This window comes from Heteronotia binoei, chromosome 2, assembly GCF_032191835.1.
Source record: "Heteronotia binoei isolate CCM8104 ecotype False Entrance Well chromosome 2, APGP_CSIRO_Hbin_v1, whole genome shotgun sequence".
Lineage (NCBI taxonomy): Eukaryota > Metazoa > Chordata > Lepidosauria > Squamata > Gekkonidae > Heteronotia > Heteronotia binoei.
Window position 1 is genome coordinate 16,479,063 of NC_083224.1, and position 14,595 is coordinate 16,493,657.

The window sequence follows — 14,595 nt, forward strand, 5'->3', positions numbered from 1 at the left end:
CTTATAAATATTTGTAGGTAAAACTTACCGGTGACAAAGTTGAAACTACTGTTATACATAGTCACAACGGCTAGAATTCTATATGCCAAGTACTGGAAGGAAGACAGAACTCCTAATAGAGAGGAATTTATTACTAAGTTGTTAGAAACCGCGGAATCTGATTTTATGACCACCCGACTACGAAGTGGAAATGTGCAGAAATGTCGGGAGGAGTGGGACCATGTATATAACTGGGTTAAAAGCAGAGGCTTTGATATGGAGTAACTATATCAAGCAAGAGTAATAATGGAGTAATAAATACTGTTCAACTATATGTTTAATCCTTTCCTTCTCCCAGTGGGGGGTGATTGGGTATTTGTAGTAGTTGTTGTCGTTGTAGATGTAGTTAGAGGATAGCTATGGTATAGGGTGGTGTGTTGTTTGTTTTATGTGTTTATATGTTATTGGTGTTTCGTTGTTTGTGAGTTATTGTACTTTTTTGTGTCTTCTTGTTTCAATAAAATTTTTAAAATTCAAAAAAAATAAATAAATAAATAAAAGCTCCAGAAGGATTGGCTACATGAGGGGTAGAATAATAACAAGGGGCGGGGGGGATGAACGGTTTGGGTTATATCTGGGATGGCCAAACAAACCATTTCAAGCATATAAAAACCCACCAGCTTTATTAAAAGTGGCTCATTTTTAAATTACAAATCTTGTTGTGAGTACAACCATTTGCTTCTGCAGCTGCTCAGACGGTGTTGTCTTCAGTGTCTATTAATTTATGAACGTTGAATGCTTGAGAGCTGCAAGGAAGGAAGGCAAATAGATCGGAGGAGGGAGGGAGAGGTGGGAAGAAAGCAACTTTAAATGCCTTCTCCAAACTGCTGGCTGGCTTGGCCTGGCGAAGTGATTTAAAGAACCAAATGCCTTCTCCAAGCTAACCGGTGGGCTGTGGGGGCTTCGAGAGCCACACAATCAGCGTTCCCTCTAAGCTGAGTTAGTGTGAGCTAGCTCACCGGTTTTTAGCCTCCAGCTCACACATTTTTATCTTTGCTCAGGAAGGATGACCCCAGAGCCAAAGTGGCTCTCAAATCCCCCAGTGCTCTGTCAGCTGTCTTGGAGAAGGCATTTCTTCCTTTAAATCACTGGTACACCATTTTGCTATAGTGGTTAAGTGTGCGGAGAACCGGGTTTGATTCCCCACTCCTCCACTTGCAGCTGCTGGAATGGCCTTGGGTCAGCCATAGCTCTGGCAGAGGTTGTCCTTGAAAGGGCAGCTGCTGTGAGAGCTCTCTCAGCCCCAGTCACCTCACAGGGTGTCTGTTGTGGGGAGGAAGGTAAAGGAGATTGTGAGCCGCTCTCTGTCCTTGAAAGGGCAGCTGCTGTGAGAGCCCTCTCAGCCCCACCCACCTCACAGGGTGTCTGTTGTGGGGGGAGAAAAAATAGGCGATTATAAGCTGTTCGGAGTCTCTGATTCAGAGAGAAGGATGGGGCATAAATCTGTAGTCTTCTTCTCCAAGCTAAGCCAGTTGGTGCCTTGGGAGAATGCATTTAAAGTTAAAGTTGCTTTCTTTCCACCTCTCCCTCCCTTCCCCATCTGTTTTCCTCCCTCATTCCTTCCCTCCCATCTTGTGGCTCTCAAACATCTGACGTCCCTGTCTTGGGGTTCTCAAACAGCTGACATTTCTTCAATGTGGCTCTTACATTAAGCAAGTTTCTAACTTGGCCAGCAGTGCCTTACTTCGCCAGGCTAATTTACACAGCAGCCAGATTGCTTGTCACAACTTTTAATGCCAGTCGCTCACAAAAGTAGAGTTTTTGCTCACAAAACTTCACAGCGTAGAGGAAGCACTGCACACAATCAACGTTCCCTCTAAGCTGAGTTAGTGTGAGCTAGCTCACACATTTCTGCCTTAGCTCAGGAAGGATGATCCCAGAGCACAAGAATTTATGCAGCACCTCACAACCTGAATGCCAGTAGCTCACAAAAGGAGAATTCTTGCTCACAAGACTGCAGCCTAGAGGGAACGTTGCACACAATGTGTGTGAAAGAGCCACACGTGGCTCCCCCAGCCACAGTTTGGCCACCCCTGGGTCACAGCCTCACCACACCATCCTCTCCCACCCGCTCTCCCCTGCAAGAACCTTTCCTTCCTTCCTTCTCCCCCCCCTCTACTCAATGGTACCTTCCACTGCTGCCGACTCCCCGCCCCCCCCTTTCTGCCGGAATAGTACGTTCTCCCTCTTCCCCCGCGCGCACGCGCGAACCCCCCCTCTCTCCTCGCGCGTCGGGCGCTCGGCCTCCGCCGCGCCTGCGCAGTAGCGCTGCCCTGAGGGGGGGAGTTTCTCCAGCTGGGTGAGTGTTTACAGCTGTGGGTCGCGGCGGGGGAGGGGAGGAAAAAGAAGAAGGAGGAAGAAGAAGGAGGCGGCCAAGGACAGGTAGGGTCGCCCCGGGTGCCCTTCTCAACCCCCCACCCCGCCCAGAGAGACCCCCCCTCTTTCAGTCTCCCCCCGTCAATTCTGAAGGGGAAGCCCCGCCCCCTCCAAGCTCCGCCCCCCGCGTCATAATAGCCCCCCCAACCTTCTCTCTTGGCCTTTCTCTGCACCCCCTCCCTCCATTAGCAAAGCTGCCTTTTGCTTCCCCCCTGCTATTCTGCCTGGGGGGTGGAGAATCCATTCAGGGGAGCCCCCCCGGGTTGCCAATCTCCAGGTGGGGGCAGGGGATCTCCCGGTTTGGAGGCCCTCCCCCCCCCCCGCTTCAGGGTCATCAGGAAGCGTGGGGGGGGGGGAGGGAAATGTCTGCTGGGCACTCCATTATTCCATATGGGGAGCGATAATGGAAAATTAATCCACGGGTATCTGGGGCTGCAGAGGGACCGTTTTTTGAGGTAGAGGCACCAAATGTCCAGCCTAGCATCCAGTGCCTCTCCCCAAAATACCCCCCAAGTTTCAAAAAGATTGGACCAGGGGGTCCAGTTCTGTGAGCCCCCAAAGAAGGTGCCCCTATCCTTCATTATTTCCAGTGGAGGGAAGGCATTTGAAAGGTGTGCGGTCCCTTTAAATGTGATGGCCAGAACTCCCTTTGGAGTTCAGTCATGCTTGCCAAGACTTGCTCCTGGCTGCACCCTCAAAGTCCCCAGATATTTCTTGAATTGGACTTGGCAACCCTACCCCCCCCCCCCATAAGCAAAGCTATGTTTTGCTTCCCTCCCCCTGCTTTTTCTAACCCGGGGGCGGGGGGTTGGAAAACCCGTTCAGGGGAGCCCCCCCCCCTTGTGGAAATGTGGACTCCAGGGTCTCCTTTCTTTCCCCTTCTCCCTCACATGGTAAGGGCACCCCAGGGGTGACTTTGGGACCCTGGGTGCAAAACTTCCCCTTGTTTTTCCTCTGCCCCTGCAAGAGTGATAGTTTCACTCCCCCCCCCACGCCCCCCTGCAATCGCTCTCTCACTTTCCCAGTCTCCAGTCAATGAATAGGGCTACTCTGAGTTGGGAGGTTCCTGGAAGATTTGGGGCAATGTTCCCTCTAAGCTAAAGAGCCCCATGGCGCAGAGTGTTAAAGCTGCAGTAGCAGTCCTAAGCTCTGCTCACAACCTGAGTTCGATCCCTGGTGGAAGCTGGGTTTTCAGGTAGCCAGCTCGAGGTTGACTCAGCCTTCCATCCTTCCAAGGTCGGTCAAATGAGTCCCCAGCTTGCTGCGGGGGGGGGGGGAGTGTAGATGACTGGGAAGGCAATGGCAACCCACCCCGTAAAAAGTCTACCGTGAAAACGTTGTGAAAGCAACGTCACCCCTGAGTCAGAAATGACTGGTGCTTGCACAGGGGACCTTTCCTTTTTTTTTTTCCCCCTCCCTCTAAGCTGCAAAAATTCTCCTTTGTGAACCACTGGTATTAAAGTTGTGAGCTGCTGCATAAAATTATTGTGCTCTGGGGCCATCCTTCCGGAGCTAAGACAAAAATGTGTGAGCTGGAGGCTAAAAATCTGTGAGCTAGCTCACGCTAACTCAGCTTAGAGGGAACACTGATTTGGGGGTAGAGCCTTGGGGGGTACAAGGTTGCCAGCTTCAGATTGGGAAGTTTCTGGAGATTTGGGGAGGTAAGAGCCCTCTGCGGGAAATAATGCCGGAGAGTCCACCCTCCAAAGCAGCCCATGTGCTTCAGGGGGACTGACCTTTGTGGTCTAGAGAGCATTTGTAACTTTGAGAGATCTCCAGGCCCTATCTGGAGGTTGGCAACCCCAGAGTGGTACTATGCTGTGGGGTCCACCCTGCAAAACAGCCCTTCCCTCCCCCCCAGGGGAAACTGGTTTTCGTGGTGTGGAGATCAGTTGTTGTCTGTGATCTCCAGCCACCACCTGGAGGGTGGCAACCTGCACAGCTTCTGCTCACCACCAGATGACCAGACTCTCCCCCCCCCCACCGCAGAAATGAGTGCAGAACTTCACTCCTCCCCCTGCCAGCAACAGAATCCCTTTTGCAGGTATCAGACCTACTTTCTGCCCCCACCTCTTTGAAACCCCTCAGAATATGAACATATGAAGCTGCATTATACTGAATCAGACCCTCGGTCCATCAAAGTCAGTATTGTCTACTCAGACTGGTAGCGGCTCTTCAGGGCCTCAAGCTGAGGTTTTTCACACCTATTTGCATGGAACCTTTTTTGGAGATGCCGGGGATTGAACCTGGGACCTTCTGCTTCCCAAGCAGATGCTCTACCACTGAGTCACCTTCCCTCCCCTGCTCTCCAGGGTCTCAAGCAGAGGTTTTTCACACCTACTTGCCTGGACCCTTTTTAGTTAGAGATGCCAGGGATTGAACCTGGGACCGTCTGCTTAACAAGCAGATGCTCTACCACTGAGCCACTGTCCCTCCCCTGCTCTTCAGGGTCTCAAGCTGAGGTTTTTCACGCCTGTTTGCCTGGACCCTTTGTAGTTGGAGATGCCAGGGATTGAACCTGGGACCGTCTGCTTAACAAGCAGATGCTCTACCACTGAGCCACCACCCCTCCCCTGCTCTCCAGGGTCTCAAGCTGAGGTTTCTTACGCCTGTTTGCCTGGGCCCTTTGTAGTTGGAGATGCCAGGGATTGAACCTGGGACCTTCTGCTTACCAAGCAGATTTTCTACCACTGAGCCACTGTCCCTCCCCCAAATGATGCAGTGGTTCCCCCCCACACATACACACCAATGGGTTCGTGCCCTGCTTTTGCCCCTGCAAGTTGAAACTCTCACTCGCTCTTTTTATGATCGCAAATGTGTTTGGTTTTACTTCTTAAAATCACACATGGGGTGGGGGGGGCAGTGAGTCTCCTGCCTTTACGGGTAACAGGGTACCCCAATACTTCCTTCTGCTCCGTTGTGGTGGGGCCTTCCTTGTTCCCCCCAGTTTCCACAATTATGAACAATGCAACATTTTACCACCACCCCCCTCCAGCAATAATGTCCCTTTTTCAGCAGCTGCTGAGCAAGCAGTGTTCCCTCTAAGCTGAGTTAGCGTGAGCTAGCTCACAGATTTTTAGCCTCCAGCTCACACATTTTTGTCTTAGCTCAGGAAAAATGGCTCCAGAGCACAATAATATATGCAGTAGCTCACAACTTTAATGCCAGCAGCTCACAGTTTTAATACCAGTAGCTCACAAAGTAGAATTTTTGCTCACAAGACTCTGCAGCTTAGAGGGATGACTGGCTGCAGGTATTCCTTCCATCCCTAATCTTTTCATCTGCCCACAAGGAAGATCCTTAACATTGAATATATATAGAACAAAGCAGGAGTCAATTGGCACCTTTAAGACCAACAAAGTTTTATTCAGAATGTAAGCTTTCCTGTGCTAGAAGCACGCTTCATGAGACAATAGGATGAAATGGCAAACAGTCCTAAATATAGAGAAAGTGGGCAGTGGATTAGTATGCAAAATCATGGAAATGTTTTTTTAGCAGATTAAAAGAATCACAAGTTGGGACCTAGCGATTGTTAGTTTGCGTTTGACTGGACTGAAACAACAGGGCAAGATGTCTGTGTCATTAGGTGCGAAGTACAATAAATAAGAGTCTGTTGTAATGTTAGCTCAGTGTTGGCTTTAGTCTGTCTCCGACTCTAAGCCAGTTTGATGTAGTGGTTAGTGTGCAGACTCTTATCTGGGAGAACTGGGTTTTTGATTCCCCACTCCTCCACTTGCACCTGCTGGAATGGCCTTGGGTCAGCCATAGCTCTGGCAAAGTTGTCCTTGAAAGGGCAGCTTCTGGGAGAGCTCTCTCAGTCCCACCTGTCTCACAGGGTGTCTGTTGTGGAGAAAGGAGATTGTAAACCTCTCTGAGACTCTCATTCAGAGAGAAGGGCGGGGTATAAATCTGCAGATTTTTCTTTCCCAGCAATTTTTTACTATTTTGTCCACTTGTTCCCCACCTGTGTGCTTCCTCTGTGGTTGATGTTGGGGACCCCTGATGGGCATTCTAAGAGCCATGGTGCCCCATGGTCAGAATTGGCTCCTGTATCTTCCCTCTGCCCCATCTCCATAGCAGAAGGATGAATGTCTCACAGTACCCCCCTGGCAATAGGGTTTCTCCTCTGGGCCTCATAAATGGGAGCGAAATCCTAGTTGTACGTCTCTTTTTATTGATGTCATAGCATTCACCAGGGGTGGAATTCTAGCTGGAGCTCCTTAGCATATTAGGCCACACACCCCTGATGTAGCCAATCCTCCAAGAGCTTACAAGGCTCTTTTTTGTAAGCTCTTGGAGGATTGGCTGCATCAAGGGTGTGTGGCCTAATATGCAATGGAGCCCCTGCTAGAATTCCACCCCTGGTCTTCAGCCTACGGGAGGGGTTGAGGATGACTCATTAAAAGAAAAGGGCCATAGAAATTATTATTAATAATTGTCCTTTCCCCTCCTTGATCTGCCATCGTATGGCGTCATTCCCCATCAGCTCTTTGCCCCTGATGTCATTACATGAAAAGGATATTGACGTTTCCTGTTGACAATGCCACAGCCATTATAAAGGAATAAAGCCTCACTCTCTAGCTTAATGCCCCACCTGGAAGTTTGAATTTAAAATATGCAGGGCTTTTTTGTAGCGGGAACTCCTTTGCATATTAGGCCACACACTCCTGATGTAGCCAGTCCTCCTGGAGCTTACAGTAGGCTCTGTAAGAAGAGCCCTGTAAGCTCTTGGAGGATTGGCTACATGCCTAATATTCAAAGGAGCTCCTGCTATTAAAATAGAAAAAGCCCTGAAAATCTTCTACCCTTACAGTTCAATCCTAAGTGCGCTTTTCTGGGAGTAAGCCCCATTGATCAGAATTGAGTGAGATTCTGAGGAGACTTCCTTAGGATAGAACTAGAGCAAAGTTTGAGTTCAGTTGAATTTTTTTTTTATGGTATAAAAGTTTTATTAGTTTTTCAGGGGGGGGGGAGGGGGAAGTGGAAATAGAAAAGTAGTAATATACATACCAATACGAGTACAGTCCATTCTGCATTTTGATAAATCAGTAAGATGAAATATTTTTAGACTATTGTTACACGCTTAATATCATATCGCCATAACCTATGTAAAGTATTATTAAGATTGTAAGTCTTCATTTATACTATCTGTTTTGGATTGTATTTCTAATATATATAGTAAAAGATAAAAGTAAAAGTTCACACCAGTGAATCTTAAGGCCAGTGGCATTTTTAAGATCAACGAAGTTTAATTCTGGGTATAAGCTTTTGTATGTGTGCCCGCTTTTTCAGAAACATTGAAACAAGATTTCCTCAACCATTAAATTTAGGGGGCGTTAGTCGCTAGGAAGGGCTAATTAGAGTCAAGATGCATAAATAACTGCGATAAAAATAGCTAAAATTGGATTAAAGCAGTTGCTAAGACCTGTGAATAGCAGCAAATTAGCATACCGATAATAAAAGAAGTAAATAGATGTGAGAACTAAGTTTGAGTCCAGTGTCATCTTTAAGACCAACAAAGTTTAATTCTGGGTATAAATGAGAATTGACTGAATTAGCATGTGTAGTGGGACAAGAACCGGATATTTCTGTTAAGCCCTGGGGGTTCTATGGTCCTGAGTATTCTAATAACTTGTAATTCAGCAATCTTCCGTTCCAGTCTGTTTCTGAAAATCTGTTGCAATAAAACAGCTAATTTGAGGAAAGCACTGTTATTTGCAAGGTGGGAGACAATATTATAAAATACAATAAAACCAAGATCATTAAATTACAGATCCATAGTATGAAATTCCAGCAGATGAAAGTATGTGCAATAGCATTCCAGGGGGATTTTCCCCTTTTCTATAGTTCATAAACACTTTTCCTAACCACAATTTCCCAAAACAATATGGCGCTCCCAGGACCCAATTTATGAGACCCAGTACCTTTTCATAAACAACAGATAAGTTGTATTGTACTCCAGTTTTTCTCCCAGGACAGCATGCTTATGCTATTTATAGAAAAGCAAAAACAGTTAGATAGCAGATTCACGTTATTCTCATCAGTTAAAGCCCTGATACATCCTTATAAATCTAGATAAAGTCTTATACAGTTAGAATCCAGTTACTACAATTAAAATACTTTCTAGTTTCAGTAGTTAGACTTCCTCTATTTCTAAATTAATAAACTTAAGAACATAAGAGAAGCCATGTTGCATCAGACCAATGGCACCTCCAGTCCAACACTCTGTGTCACAGAAGAACATAAGAGAAGCCCTGTTGGATCAGGCCAATGGCCCATCCAGTCCAACGCTCTGTGTCACATAAGAACATAAGAGAAGCCATGTTGGATCAGGCCAATGGCCCATCCAGTCTAACACTCTGTGTCACATAAGAACATAAGAGAAGCCATGTTGGATCAGGCCAGTGGCCCCTCCAGTCCAACACTCTGTGTTACATAAGAACATAAGAGAAGCCATGTTGGATCAGGCCAATGGCCCAGCCAGTCCTATGCTCTGTGTCACATAAGAACATAAGAGAAGCCATGTTGGATCAGGCCAGTGGCCCCTCCAGTCCAACACTCTGTGTCACATAAGAACATAAGAGAAGCCCTGTTGGATCAGGCCAATGGCCGCTCCAGTCCAACACTCTGAGTCACATAAGAACATAAGAGAAGCCCTGTTGGATTAGGCCAATGGCCCATCCAGTCCAACGCTCTGTGTCACATAAGAACATAAGAGAAGCCCTGTTGGATTAGGCCAATGGCCCATCCAGTCCAACACTCTGAGTCACATAAGAACATAAGAGAAGCCCTGTTGGATCAGGCCAATGGCCCATCCAGTCCAACGCTCTGTGTCACATAAGAACAGAAGAGAAACCATGTTGGATCAGGCCAATGGCCCATCCATTCCAACACTGTGTCACACAGTGGCCAAAAAAAACCCCAGGTGCCATCAGGAGGTCCATCAGTGGGGCCAGGACACTAGAAGCCCTTCCATTGTGCCACCCCCCCAAGCACAGGAATACAGAGCACCACTGCCCCAGACAGAGAGTTCCAACAATAAGCTGTGGCTAATAATAATAAACCTCTTTTTAAAAAATTTTTCACAACAAGCATAAAATAAGCATGGCTAAAATCCTGGGGAAAGTGAAAAACATCTTCATTGGGCTTCTGGAATTAGAATTTGTGTGAGCAAATGCAGAGAGGGAATACTATAAGCGAGCGTTGTCTTAAGTGATGTCACGTAGCTTATGGAAACCCTATGAACTGATGTCCTCCAAAACGTCCTGTTGTTAACAGCCTTGCTCAGGCCTTACAAACCAAAGATGGTGACTTCCTTGATGGAAACCATCCGTCTTACGTTGAGTCTTCTTCTCTTCCTTCTGCCTTCCACTTTTCCTAGCATTATTGTCTTTTCCATAGACTCTTGCCTTCTCATTATAGCAGTGGTCCCCAACCTTTTTGGCACCAGGGACCGGGTTCATGGAAGACAATTTTTCCACAGATCGGGGGTTTGTGTGTGTGTGTGTGATGATTTCAGGATGATACAATTGTGCACTTTATTTCTATTAGTTTGGTGTGGTGGTTAAGCGTGTGGACTCTTATCTGGGAGAACCGGGTTTGGTTCCCCACTCCTCCGCTTGCAGCTGCTGGAACGGCCTCAGGTCCGCTGTAGCTCTCGCTGAGTTGTCCTTGAAAGGGCAGCTTCTGGGGAGAGCTCTCTCAGCCCCACCCACCTCACAGGGTGTCTGTTGCGGGGGGAGGAAGGTAAAGGAGATTGTGAGCTGCTCTGACTCTGAGATTTGGAGTGGAGGGCAGGATATTACTACTACTACATTTTAATATATAATGAACTAATTATTCAACTCATGACCCAGTTGCTAACAGGCCACGGACTGGTACTGGTCCGTGGCCCGGGAGTTGGGGACCCCTGCATTATAAGACCAAAATATTATACCCTCCAGTTAGTCATTTTGGCAGGTAGCCTCCTGTTTTAATGGAAAATTCCACAGGGTAATAGTAACTGCATTGTTCTTACAGAAGGGACTCTTACCGTCCCTACTGTGTATGCAATAGAATACAGTTCAGGGATTGCCAACTTTTGTATTCTCTAGATAGCAAACTGGAGCCAGAAGTGTGTGTTTCTTCCAAATGGACCACATCGTGAACGGTCATGTAGCAGTAGCTATGATATCACTAAGCTTTTTCTTGCTGAGTTTGCAAACTGCTCAAGAGCTCAAGCATTTTTCAGCTGTCCATGACCTCTTGTTTGTTTCAGGTGACTTTCGTCTTGGACCACTAGGTGAACCAGTTACAGAAAAAAAGTTACATTAATTGCTTTTAATAGAGTCCAAAAGTGGAAATTTGCCTTCATATGGGTTGAAGGGGTTGAATTTAAGAGTTTTGGGCTGAACATTAGGAAGAACGTCCTGACAGTCAGAGCGGTTCCTCGGTGGAACAGGCTTCCTTGGGAGGTGGTGGGTTCTCCTTCTTTGGAGGTTTTTAAACAGGCTAGATGGCATCTGACAGAAATGTGGATCCTGTGAATTTAGGCAGATCATGGGAAGGAGGGCAGGAAGGATTGCATCAGTACTTAGTTCTCATGGCCCTTTCTTACATGCCTGGGGAAATGCTATTTGCCACTTTGGGGTCTGGATCCAATTTTCCTCCAGACCTGTTTGGCCAGGGATCCTGGAGGTTTTTTGCCATCTTCTGGACATGGGACAGAGGTCACTGGGGGTTTGGGGAAAAGGTACTTGTGAGTTCCCTGCATTGTGGAGGGGGTTGGACTAGATGACTCTGGAGATCCCTTCCAACTCAATTCAGTTATTCATATCTTGCTTTACCAGATGTATCTCCCACGTACCTGCAGATTAGCTCAAATGTTGCTTAGCTCTTGTTTAAGTAAGAACCAGTTACCTAGTTACCTGGCAGAGGAGACACCGTGATCAAGAAGGTGGTTTTCCCAGGGTGAGGCTCATCCATTGCACTGCAGGTGTGCTGACCCCCTGCGATTTCCCCAAATTCAGGAAACTCGACTGCATAATTTGTGGTAGTGGGGGACTGCGTGCACGCTTTCCCCTAAAATTTAAGAGAGCCAGTTTGGTGTAGTGGTTTAGTGTGCGGTTTGATGCCCCAGGTTTGATTCCCCACTCCTCCACTTGCAGCTTCTGGAATGGCCTTGGGTCAGCCATAGCTCTGGCAGAGGTTGTCCTTGATAGGGCAGCTGCTGTGAGAGCTCTCTCATCCCCACCCACCTCACAGGGTGTCTGTTGTGGGGGGGGGAGAAAATAAAGGAGATTGTGAGCCGCTCTGAGATTCGGAGTGGAGGGTGGTGGGATATAAATCCAATATCTTCTTCTTGATATCACATGACTGCACTATCTAGTCAGTACTTACGTTGCTTATCTCTTATGAACCAATCAGTTATCTAAATAATATCACATTATTATGATTGACAAGATTTAGAGATAAGGTAAGAAACAGTATTTCTCCATAAATATGCACTCCTGTGATGAGCAAACCAGATTTCTCTAGATGGAAGTCTCAGAAGAAGAATAGGTAAGATTTTTTTGATGGGAAACTTGGGCTTTTCGATAGATCCAAGTGGGCAACCAGTGTTGGTCTGAAGCAGTAGAACAAAGTAGAAGTCAAGTGGCACCTTTAAGACCAACAAAGTTTTATTCGGAATGTAAGCTTTCATGTGCTCTTATAAGCCAGGGCCAAAATGGGGGCATTTCTTTCTCAGAAGGGAATAGAGTGATTAACAGACATTCTCACATTTTGACATGATAGTGTTTTATTGGGTTCTCACGCTCATGCTACCCAGATTAAAGGTTTGCTCAATTTGTTAATTTTACTATTCTGTCATTGGATCTTAAATTTGTACCATTTTGCATTCTAAACCGCTGCCTACGAGTTATATGTAGCTCTGCTAACTGTACCTGAATCCTCGTCTGATGAAGTATGCTTTAGAGTACACAAAAGCTTACATTCTGAATAAAACTTCGTTGGTCTTAAAGGTGCTACTGGACTCCTACTTTGTTCTTGGGCTTTTTGATTATTCCTAAAAGCAGTGAGACAAACAGCTGAAAACTTGATTTGGTTTTAAAATTATTACTTGTTTAAAAGCAACGTTAGGTACTTTGGTCATTTTTAGCATTTATTTTCACTAACCGTAGGGTTAACTTTTTCATGCTTGCCTTTCACTCTTTCTAGCTCACTGCAGAAACTAATCTCAATAAAAGTTTAAAAAGTTTCTGCAGTTGTTCTGTCTGGTTGACTGTTTACGCTCAAAGAACCACACTCACTCCCTTATTCTTTTGTGTTATCAGAATTAAAGGTTGCTAACAAGATAAACCCAGGAGAACTCTGTTGCTAAATATTTTGTGCAGACAGAACTGCTGGGAGTATCAAGTTCAGATTCTCTGATAAGATGTGGGAGGGATTCTCTGGCTACAATCAGACTCTTGAACTGAGTGGGTACCATTGTACAGAGCTTAGTACAGAGACATTTTGAATCTGACAAAGGGTAACGCCTAATGGAAGGCTGTTGATCTCTGAGGCTGCAACTGCAACTGTCTATACAACAATTTTAAAAGCTGGAGAGTATCTAAATATAAATGCGAAGGAAGTACTGGGTGTTCCATTATTGAATTCAAGGCTTTACCTAGTGTACTGCAGCCTGAAGAAGGCGAAGGAAATGGATAGTTACCTAGACGATCCATTGCTGCTGATGATGAAACATCAACCTTCTATTGTAATTTTGCCAATGTTGTTAAAATCTGGCATCTAGTGTGCAGTGTTCCCTCTAAGCCAAGTTAGTGTGAGCTAGCTCAGGGATTTTTAGCCTTCAGCTCACACATTTTTTGTCTTAGCTCAGGGAGGATGACCCCAGAGCATAATAATTTATGCAGCACCTCACAACTTTAATGCCAGTAGCTCACAAAGTAGAATTTTTGCTCACAAGATTCTGCAGCTGAGAGGGAACGTTGCTAGTGTGTGGTGTTTTTCTGTCAATAATATTGATAACAAATCGTTTGTTTCAAAATGTAGAGTAGCAAGCCAAGACTTGTATCAACAGTTGTTACTTTTATATAGCTTTTTTTCCCCTTTTGTTGAAATATTTTGTGCAGGCAAAACTGTTGGAAATATCAGGTTCAGATTCTCTGATAATATCTGGGAGGGATTCTCTGGCTACAGTCAGACTCTGTCATTGAGTAGGTACCATTGTACAGAGCTCAGGCATGTACCTTGCACACAAACATTTACAGAACAGGCATGGCCTTGCATCCAAACATCAACAGTTGCATGCTGAGTACAGAATCCAAAAGAGAGATGTAATACTGGGAAGGCCTTTGGAAGGCCCAGGACTGGCCCTGGAAGAAGAAGACGAAGGTATTGGATTTATGTCCCGCCCTCCACTCAGAGTCTCAGAGCAGCTCACAATCTCCTTTACCTCCCCCCCCCCAACAGACACCCTGTGAGGTAGATGAAGATATTGGATTTATATCCCACCCTCCACTCTGAAGAGTCTTAGAGCGGCTCACAATCTCTTTTACCACCCTGTGAGGTAGATAAAGATATTAGATTTATATCCCACCCTCCACTCCGAAGAGTCTCAGAGAGGCTCACAATCTCCTTTCCCTTCCTCCCCCACAACAGACACCCTGTGAGGTGGGTGGGGCTGGAGAGGGCTCTCCCAGCAGCTGCCCTTTCAAGGACAGAGAGCAGCCTACAATCTCCATTCCCTTCCTCCCCCACAACAGACACCCTGTGAGGTGGGTGGAGCTGGAGAGGGCTCCCACAGCAGCTGCCCTTTCAAGGACAGAGTCTCAGAGTGGCCTACAATCTCCTTTCCCTTCCTCCCCCACAACAGACACCCTGTGACGTAGATGAAGATATTAGATTTATATCCCACCCTCCACTCCGAAGAGTCTCAGAGAGGCTCACAATCTCCTTTCCCTTCCTCCCCCACAACAGACACCCTGTGAGGTGGGTGGGGCTGGAGAGGGCTCTCCCAGCAGCTGCCCTTTCAAGGACAGAGAGCAGCCTACAATCTCCATTCCCTTCCTCCCCCACAACAGACACCCTGTGAGGTGGGTGGAGCTGGAGAGGGCTCCCACAGCAGCTGCCCTTTCAAGGACAGAGTCTCAGAGTGGCCTACAATCTCCTTTCCCTTCCTCCCCCACAACAGATACC

At 46.6% G+C, this 14,595-nt stretch overlaps 1 protein-coding gene and 3 non-coding genes across 5 annotated transcripts in view; 2 read left to right on the forward strand and 2 right to left on the reverse strand.

Moving 5' to 3' along the window:
• Positions 1-2,237: 2,237 nt before the first annotated feature.
• PCMTD2 (protein-L-isoaspartate (D-aspartate) O-methyltransferase domain containing 2) overlaps positions 2,238-14,595 on the forward strand; it is a 50,192-nt gene continuing 37,834 nt past the window's right edge. The window contains exon 1 of one of the 2 annotated variants that reach the window (XM_060230609.1): positions 2,238-2,338. The gene's annotated coding sequence lies outside the window, so the exon portion shown is untranslated. Of the gene's footprint in view, positions 2,422-14,595 lie in introns of both variants that reach the window. The other variant, XM_060230610.1, reaches the window with a different exon arrangement.
• Positions 4,777-4,845, reverse strand: TRNAN-GUU (transfer RNA asparagine (anticodon GUU)). Its single transcript has one exon. It is a non-coding gene; the product is annotated as a tRNA-Asn (tRNA).
• TRNAN-GUU (transfer RNA asparagine (anticodon GUU)) lies at positions 4,913-4,984 on the reverse strand. The gene has a single exon. It is a non-coding gene; the product is annotated as a tRNA-Asn (tRNA).
• LOC132567834 (U1 spliceosomal RNA) lies at positions 11,314-11,478 on the forward strand. The gene has a single exon (XR_009555119.1). It is a non-coding gene; the product is annotated as a U1 spliceosomal RNA (small nuclear RNA).